General features: G+C 50.5%; 1 long non-coding RNA gene across 1 annotated transcript in view; it reads left to right on the top strand.

The window, feature by feature from the left end:
- Nucleotides 1-6,534, top strand: part of LOC121821411 (uncharacterized) — a 20,190-nt gene extending 13,656 nt beyond the window's left edge. Inside the window, exons 6-8 of the long non-coding RNA XR_013043514.1 lie at nucleotides 17-190; nucleotides 2,073-2,160; nucleotides 2,458-6,534. This is a non-coding gene — a long non-coding RNA (uncharacterized LOC121821411). The remainder of the gene's footprint in view (nucleotides 1-16; nucleotides 191-2,072; nucleotides 2,161-2,457) is intronic.
- The last annotated feature ends 2,980 nt before the right edge of the window (nucleotides 6,535-9,514 follow it).

Genomic DNA, 9,514 nt, shown 5'->3' on the forward strand with positions numbered 1-9,514 from the left:
TTCCTCTTCTTCCTAGAGAGGCAGCTCTCCACCAAGGATCAGCAGCAGGGGTGAGCAGCGGAGGATGCTGTGAGCTGGGATTCAGGCCTCAGGAGGGAGCAGGAGACACATCCTAGCAAGGCCCGGGTATGCCCCAGAAGGCAGGGATGGCCAGCAGGACCCGGGAAAGCACTCTGCCGCTGGCACTCAGGTAGAGCAGCCTGATATCAGCTCTCTGGGGAACAGGACAGCCCATTTCTAGATTCAGTTAATGAACACCCAGTGGCCAAGAATATCTAGAGGCCTGGCAGGCTCAGTAGCTTTTTGAATACATACAGATCAGAACATTTACATGCTGGCTTGTAGCTGCTGGATCTGTGCACACTTGTTCAGGCTGAGGCCACACCGACTCCATGCATTTCCAAGGTTTAGAGGAAACCAGCCAGGGGCACGGTGTTTCCTGGCTTATGGTGAAGGTACAGCCACGGGAACAAGCTGAAAACATCCTAAGTCCAAACCTATCTAAGATCTAGGCCTGGTGGTGGTGCCAGCCTGTAAGCCCACTGAGGAAGCTGAGGCAGGAGGATCAGCAAGTTTAAGGCCTGCCTAGGCTATAGAGTGAGTTCAAGGACAGCCTGTGCAACCCAGTGAGACCCTGTCTCAGAATAAAAGGTTAGAAAAGAAGACAAAAACAAAAACAAACAAAAAAAGGTTGGGATGCAGTTTGGTGCCAGAGAGCTTGACTAGCATGTTGGTGGCTGGGACCAGCATCATAGGGCCCAACCCGCCCCACTCACTGTCCGTGAGTCTACCTAGGACCCTCGGCTGAGGCTTCCACTCGACTTCCCTGGACAGGATCATTAGGCAAGCTGTAGCTCCAGAGAGCAGCAACAGTCATCTGTCCAAGTACCATTGCTGCTGCTGACATATTCCTTTTGTGCCACGGTAGAACAAGTTCAAGGCTCATGGAGGTCAGTGATACGCCAGCGTTACTTCCTCCAGGGAAGCTGCTCCATCTTGTCCTAATCTGAACCTGTCATTTTGGCGTTCATACATTACATCTCTCCTCCCCTGTTCTACCTTTCACAAAACTGAAACCAAACAGGGCAGGGTGATCTACCTCAGGTCAAATAAACACATTTTTGTCTTGAGTCACAGAGTTTAAAACTTGGAGATGACACAGATTTGTGTGAGTTAAAGCCAGAGTTGGGAAGAAAGAGGACAGTTGGGTGTCTCTGAGTCCAGTGTCTTCCTAATGTGTACCCTTTGACAAGTTAGGAAAGCTGAGCACCAGCACCCTTCTCTTTAAAGTGGGAGTGACCAGACCTACAAGGCTGTATGACTTCGGGGAACTTAGCAGATATTCAACAAATGCTCTACAACTATTTCATAAGTCAGGGAAGCAGTCATGGGCTTTTTTAAAAAATATCTGTTTAAGTGTGTGTGTAAGTGTGTGTGTGTGTGTGTGTGTGTGTGTGTGTGTGTGTGTGTGTACGTGTGGCAGATGCAACGATGTGAGTGTTGAGGTCAGAGGATAACTTGCAGGAGTCCATTCTCGCCTTCTAACATGTGGGTTCTAGGGATCGAACTCAGGCTTGTTGGCAAGCACCCTTACCAGGTGAGCCATCTTGCCAGCCCTACAATGCTGTTTAGTGATAGGCATTGTGGTCCGGGCTCATGCTTGGGTCCCGGGAGACTCTGACGATTGAAGTGCTTGTGTGATGAAGACAGAGGAAACACAGCCCGGGCCAAGGGAAAGGAGTCGAATGTGGATGGGTATTGGGGACTCTGTGGGAGAAGTGGGGACATGCGGACAAGTCCTAAGACTTGAAAATGAATAAAAATGTACCCAGGAAAATGGGAAGGGACAAATGGGTCAAGCTGAGACTTGAGAGGATAAGAATGCAAGGTTGGAGACAGTCTGCCTTGGCAGGGGGCTGAGGGGACCGTGAGGGAGGCTGGGTGAGAACTGTGCCGTGACCTGAGAGTGGGACCTTTGAATAGAACTGTGTGGACACCGACGTTCTCAACAGAAGCATGTTCAGAGAATAACAAACTTAGCTTCAGTTTATTCTTTGTTTCTTTCTCAAAAGCAATTGCTTCATTGTTGACCTTTGGAAAGGTCATTGGCAGAACTCGGCTCCTGGTTAAAAGGAAGAGATTCCCGCACACCTATGAAAGGCATGTAACTTTCAACTTCCTGATGAACTAGCACGCAATGGAGAAGTTGCTGCTCTGGCTCTTCACCCAGAGGACAGTCGGAGCTTTCCAGCTAGTGCTTCACCCTCTTATGTCACTGGCACTTAGCACATTGCCGGTGATGACTCAGAGCTGTCCGTGGTGATGGTAGGGAGAAGGAAGTTTCTAGAAGGTCTCACTCAGTACAGTGAATTTGATCTGTTTGCCAGGGCCATTCCAGGTTCCTGGGGTCTGACAAACAGGCATTTTGTAGCTATGGTCAAATTCTGCTCTTCTTAGAAAGCTGATGGCAAAGGAGAGAGGCTGAGAATCCGGTATTTTCAAGAGAAACGAGACCTGGCTTCAAGTCTCCGTTGTTTGAACTCAGGCAAATGGCTTCTTCTGCCTCTGGGGACTGGAGTGACAGACACGGCCCCTACTTCTTGTCCTGAAGATGAGATGAGATGGAGGACTGGGGCTCGAACCAGTAACTGAGCAGGAAGGAGGCTCAGGGCTGGCAGAAAGTGGTCTTCACCATAACCACAGTCTAGACCACAAGTCCAGACCCCTGGGGTTGGGTTTGTTTATGTGACTTCTCCAGTGAGAGGAAATGACAGGATGTTGCTAGCAAGCACTACCTGGTAGGTTCCTAGCTCTTGGGTAAGAACCACAGGAGGGGCTGGGCGTGTCAATTAAATGGTTCAGGAAGATACTATTCAGTGAGATACTTCTTTTTTTTTTTAGACAAGGTCTCTATTATGTAGCCCTGGTTGTCCTGGAACTCGCTATGTAGACCAGGCTGGCCTTGAACTCCAAGAGATTCATCTGTTTCTGCCTCTGCCTCTGCTGTGATCAAAGTGTGCATGCACCACCACTCCCAACTCAGTGAGCTACTTTAAAGGAAGGTCAGGGGGACCTGGGACACCATCAAGAAATGGGTCACCTGGGAAATAAGCAAACACTACCCAGTCAGCCCACAGGACATTTTTGGAAACTGTGCAGAGAAAAGGAAGTTCAGGAAAGGTGGGCTAGGGGCAGGGAGGGAGAAGAGTCATTCTGCGAAAACTCCAGGAAAGTGAAAGCAATGAGGTAAAAGACAACGCACAGGGGTCCCTGGTGCTGCGTCTCTGCCCTCCTTCACCCCATCCTTTCTTCCTTCTCACCCTCCCCGTCCGTCTTTCTCTTCTCTTTCTTCCCTTCCTCCCTCCCTTCGCCGCTCTGTCCCTCTGTATCTAATAAATTTCCAGATCCCGCCAAGTTGAGTTCCTGAACCATCTCCAGTCCCCCTCCCTCTCTGCTTCAGTGTCGTCACTCGGTGCTACTTCAAGAGTCAGCCGACTGCTCCGCCTCGAGTCCACCGTGGACATATCCAGTGTTCCCCACAGTGCAGCTGTGTGGTTCTCAAAGGACACAAACCTAGTCCCATCACACACAAAATACACATCACACACCACACATACACATCACACACACAAAATACACATCACACACACAATACACACCACATACACATCATATACACATCACACACATACCACACACACTACATACATACACACCACATACACACACACATACCACACATACACATCACACACACAAAATACATATCACACACACAATACACACCACACACACATCATATACACACCACACACATACCACACACACTACATAATACACACCACATACACGCACACATACCACACATATACACACCACACATACATCATACACACACCACACACATACCACACATACACATCACACACATACGCCACAACACCACACACACACACACACACACACACACACACACACACACACTTCCCTTTGTTCTTGAAATAAAAATAAAAACTCACTGGTGAGACTTACAAAGCCCTGAACCTTCTGGACCCTCCTCACTGGCTAGAGTGTCATGACCCTCCCCTTTTCTGTACCCCAGCCACACTGGGCTGCTCTTTGTTCTCAGCTGCCCTTGTTTGGCCATGGAATGACCCCCTGCCCCCAAGGCTTTGGATGCTTGGCCCTCAGCGGGTGGTGCTGTCTTGAGAGGCCGTGGAACCTTTTAGGTGAGGGGTACATGTTGTGGAATATCAGCTGAAGATGTGTTACATTTGTTTATGCTGTGGAACATTTGTTTAATAACACAAAGATGTGTTGCATTCTTTCATGTTGCATTTGTTCAACTCTGTGAAGCTGTGTTACTGTGCCTGTCTAAAACACCTGATGGTCTAATAAAGAGCTCAACTGCCAATAGCAAGGCAGGAGAGAGAAGTAGGCAGGGCCGGCAGGAGAGAGGATAAATAGCAGGAGAAAAGGAGAAGATTGGGGAGCAAGAAGGAGAGAGGACTCCAGGGGCCAGCCACCCAGCTACACAGCAAGCCATGCAGTAAGAAGGAAAGAAAGGTATAGAGAAAGATAAAACCCCGGAAGCAAAAAGTAGATGGGATAATTTAAGTTAGGGGAAGCTGACCAGACACAAGCCAAGCTAAGGCCAGTCGTTCATAAGAAAGAATAAGTCTCTGTATGATTATTTGGGAGCTGGGTGGCGGGCCTCCCAAAGAGTAGAGTTTAAAAACAACAACAACAACAGGTGCAGACAGAGGAGATGGCTCACCTGGGGCGGGCTTTGAGGAATGACCCAGGTGAGCATCTCCCAGCGTCAGTCAGCCACACGCACTCTCACTCCCCATCTTTCTCCCCACGGTGACTACCTTCCTTCAAGCCAAGATTCCTCCCTCTCTTGAGGTGCTTTCGCTGGTTTGCTTGTTTGCAGTGACTGATGCCCTGTGCTCTCTCCAGCCACAGCACTTTTACCTCTGCCTGTCCCCCGACCAAAATGCTCACAGCCTTTTGTGGCCATGGTAACAACATTTATTCTCCATCATGGAGAGCTGGGCATGGGGTGTAGACCCTTCTATACCACCAGGCCATCTTCACTTCTAGAAGGAAAGATTCTGGGTCCACTGGTGTTCCATAAGGGGACGGAGAGGACAATGACATTTGCCTAACTACCTGGGAAACTGTCCTTGAATGTCTCCAAACACAGTGTACCCAGGAGACCAAGCTCGGTAGAACTGAGGCCTCATTCAGAATGCGCCTTCCGGCAGGCTGGTCCATGGCTGGCAGGTGCCCAGCACGCTGGTGGAAGGTGGAGAAAGGGACCTGTGGCTTGTATCTTTGGAAGTTCCTAGGGGCAGCCTGGTAGGAAGACTGCAACAGGACAAGTCCAGTCTCTCTTGAGGGCATAAGGCCGACATGTCAGCTTCTGTCGGGGGTGGCGTGGTGACCACTCTCTACCCAAGGCTGGCCTTGCTTCCAGACATCCCTGTTTCTCTTCACCATTCTCCCAACTCTGCCTTCTTCAGTCTTGCCTGTTAACTTCCTAGCCTGACCCACTTCGTGACACTCAGGAGTGAGACCTTTCACCTTAGCCCTCTCTGCCTGGAAGTCATCCTCCAGGCAGGCTGGAGTTAACCCTAGGCTGAGTCTCTGGGAGAGCAGAGTGCACCGTTCTGGGCCTGAAACAGGAGTGAAACGTTCTGCTTGGACCTCCCTCCGGGGCGACTTCCCCAGGTGCGTCCATTTCTAAGCCAATGTGTCTGCGTGTGGAGAGAAGTGTGGTCAGAGAGGGCAACACTCAGGGCAGGTGACTCATCAGCTTGCTGATTCGCAGGGCCTCTGGTCCTCCTTCCTTCTTCCTCCACCTCGGGACACGGCCTCTCGCGCCCCCCAGGTTGTCCTCCTTCCCTCCTTGCTGCGGCAGGGTTCAAGTTTAAGAAAGTTGTACGCGCACCTGGGAGTGCCCAGGGCAGGGGTCTAACTGGGTTTTTCTTGATGTTTCTGCTGCTACCAAGGAGAGAAGGCCCTTACGTGCCGAGCGAGTTCTTAATGCCTGTTGAATGAATGAATGAATCAGTGACTTCACAAATGAGTTTCCTGTTTTAAACATTTACCCACCCTTCTGGGCGGCCCAGTTAGCTGATGTTAGCACCATTTAGAGCCACGTTGCCTGGCACAGTGGGGACCTCTACTCCCTACGCTCTCAGCTCCTGTGCCATTTCTGGCTCATCCCCTGCTTCTCAAAGCTGCTCCTGGGGTCAGACTAGGGGAGGGCCCAGCCACAGCCAGGGCCCACCGGCTCGGAAGCAGGACTGGTTGCTCAGATGACTTCAACCTGGACAATCTGGAGGCTTGACGCTGTGCCTGTCCCGTGCCTCTTTTACAGACAGGGCGGTACTAGACGCTGGCCTTCCCTGCCTGGCCTAGACTCCCTGAATAACCCGACAGAACCTTTAAAAACTAAGCTTTCTCTCTCCCTCCCTCCTACCCTCCCCCCTTTCCCTCTCCCTGTCTGTCTGCCTGCCTGCCTGCCTCCCTAACTATCTCAGGTTTAGACTTTGGAAAGGCACCCTCCCCCCTTTTCCCGCCCCCTTTCCCTCTCCCTGCCTGCCTGCCTGCCTGTCTAAGCTGCCCTAACTATCCCAGGTTTAGGACTTTGGAAAGGCACCCTCCCTCCTGGCCGGCGGGTCCATCGCCCAGAGGGCGCCCCCTGCTGCCTGTGAACTGCCGGAAAGGGCAGAGGTCGCTCTGGGGCTGAACTCCAGGACCCTTTGCTGTGGGGAACTTGCCAGGCCGAGGTGACTCAGCACCCAGCCCAGCGGCAGGGGCGAGGGGTGGGGAGGGGCCTGCTGCCCTCGCCCCTCCCCCGGGCTCACCTCCTCCCTCCGCAGGCCTCCTTAACCCAGTTGTTAATCATTAATGTCTTATTCCAGAGGGAGCCTGCTGCCCTGGAGCCTCGGGGCACATCCGCTCCTCGTGCCCCAGGCACAAGTGAGACTCAAGTCAGGTCTCCGTGTCTGGTGGCAGAGAGGGACCCCAGCCGAGAACTTTCCTCTCCTTGGAGGCTCCTTTTACTATGCTCAACTTCTCTGCATCTAAGTGGCTGATTTCTTGCCGTCTTCACAAACGCTGGAAAGCTTAGGCCTAGCCAGGGTTCTAACTAAGGCCCCAGACCAGGCTCAGGTTGTCTCCCAAGTCCAGAGAGTCATCCCGAACTACCGATTTCACAGTTCCCGGGCCCGTGGGATCACTGCTCCCCTCTCCACAGCTCACAAGCAGCCACCTCTATCCCCACAGTCTTCGTCCGTTTTGGCAAGGATGGATGCCGAGCCGTCGTGGGTTTTATGTCAAATGCTGCTTTGGTTGAAAGTCGTCGCTGAGTGTGAAGCAGAAGGGACAGCCCCTCTGTTGTTCACGGAGGAACTCGCTCATACAAATGAGTGTAAGTAGTCTGAAATAAACCAGAAAATTTCCAACACTGGGCTTCCCCGTCCCTACAGTAAATATGGCTTTCAGGACCTAACACCCGCGGGGACCGAGTGAGCCTAGGGGCTTCTCTGCTGGCACTACAAGGGGCGCCCGTGGTCCAGCAACATCCTGGCCAGGGTGGTGGCCAAGTTGTCACGCTCTGCAAGGTCACTTCCTGTCATCACCACAAGATGTCGCTGCCGTTTGCAATTAGCTGACACCGGGCAAGACCAACAAAACAAAAACTTCGGTTTTGGTTGTTGTTGGTTGGTTGGTTTTATTTTTGTTTTTTGGTGGAGCCCTGAAATCTGTTTTTCATAAGCGGGCATTATTCTGCAGACGCGAAAGTTAAATGGAGGTTTTCGTAGATAAGCACGAAAAAGGAGAGAATGTCATGCTGATCAGAGCTACTGGGTATAGCGTAACACAAGTTTATCAGCAAGAAGGAAAATGACTGGTGTGTCAGCTTTCCCTGGGGACGTGAACAAATGCCAGCTGGAGTGCCAATGACAGGCCAGAGCAACGGCTACAGCATCTAGCCTGGTGAACCAATGAGCTCATTGAATTTCAGAAGCGTGGGTGACTCAGCATAGATGATGATGTCCCCCAAAGCTGCACAGGGGAGACCCCTCCCTCAGTTAACTCTCTGCCCCTTAGCACCCCCGAGACCACGGGGACAAAACTACATGGAGGTGAGAGACAGGTGCCGCAGGAAATGAGCGGCTGGACTCCCGGGTGAGGGTCTCATGACCCTCCACACCCCTCCTTTTATGAGGGAACTCAGCAGCCCTGGCCTCCTGGAGGGTCTCCTTGGAGCAATTACTGCTTCTCTGGATAAGATGGTAATAACTAAGTTATGCTCAGAGGGTAGCATCCACATTGACATGCATCAAAAACGCAGATCTTGGAAAGGACTCATATAAGAGATAAAGTTGACAATTGTTCTTATTCTCAACTGATCCAAAAGATAACTGCTTGTTTAAAATAATCATGGTATCAGAGTCTTCCATGATTATTGCCTATGTCTAAATGACATGAACAGCAACATTATCCTAAGGGTCGGAGGGAGGAATTGGTAAGACTGCTACACATGTTGCTCATACCACACATAAAGTGGTACCCTGTTATCTGAGACAGATTAGCTGTTATCACATTGCAAACTTGAGGGTAACCATTTAATTTTTTAAGAACATAATTGACAATGTAAGTCACCGTTGAACAGATTAGAAGCAGAAATTCTAACATTCATGAAGTCAGATGTCCTTTGACAACACAAGCTCTCGCCAAGTCAGGAGTAGAGAGGAACTCCCCAGTGACACACCTCCAACAAGGCCACACCCCCAGTCCTTCCCAAACAATTCCACTAACCAGGACTGAGGATTCAAAATATATGAGCCTAAGGGACGATCTCATTCAAACCACCACAGACCTAGAACAGACAATACAACTTCAAACAGTCAAGACTACTTTATTTTAAGGTTTCAGAAAGAGATCATTTGGATAATGTGATGTTGGCATGAAGGAAGACAGGCTCCTGGGATCTGTTCTTTAACATTAAAGTGGATGATGCAGAAAGAACTCCATTCACAAAAGGATACACTTAGCAAATGTGCCAGACTATTGGCAACTCCTGTCTTCCCAAAAGAACTTTGCTAATATGCATGACTATCAGCAAAAGTTGGTTAGAAACGTTATAGACCCGGAAGAAATGCAGATAATCTAAAGTGACGCTTGTGTCTCTCACTCTATCAGACTACTGAAACAATGGACCCTCCACCCAAACCAGGACTTTCCCCAGGAATCTGATACTGGGGAAAGAACAGATGGCAGCCAGAGGGCAATCTTGTCTCCCAGAGAGAGACTCCACACAGTTCTAGCTTGTCAGCCCACCTTACAGGATAAGATGAAGCCCAGACAATGATGGGTCCGTGGTGGGCAGGGCCACAGCTTGGCCAGGATTGCTTAGATGTGCATATCCTTGGCCTCCTCCCTGAGGACTTGGGAGGTTCATTGAATGGATTTCTTTGTCCCTTTCTCCAAGTGG

Source organism: Peromyscus maniculatus, chromosome 11 (genome assembly GCF_049852395.1).
Source record: "Peromyscus maniculatus bairdii isolate BWxNUB_F1_BW_parent chromosome 11, HU_Pman_BW_mat_3.1, whole genome shotgun sequence".
NCBI lineage: Eukaryota > Metazoa > Chordata > Mammalia > Rodentia > Cricetidae > Peromyscus > Peromyscus maniculatus.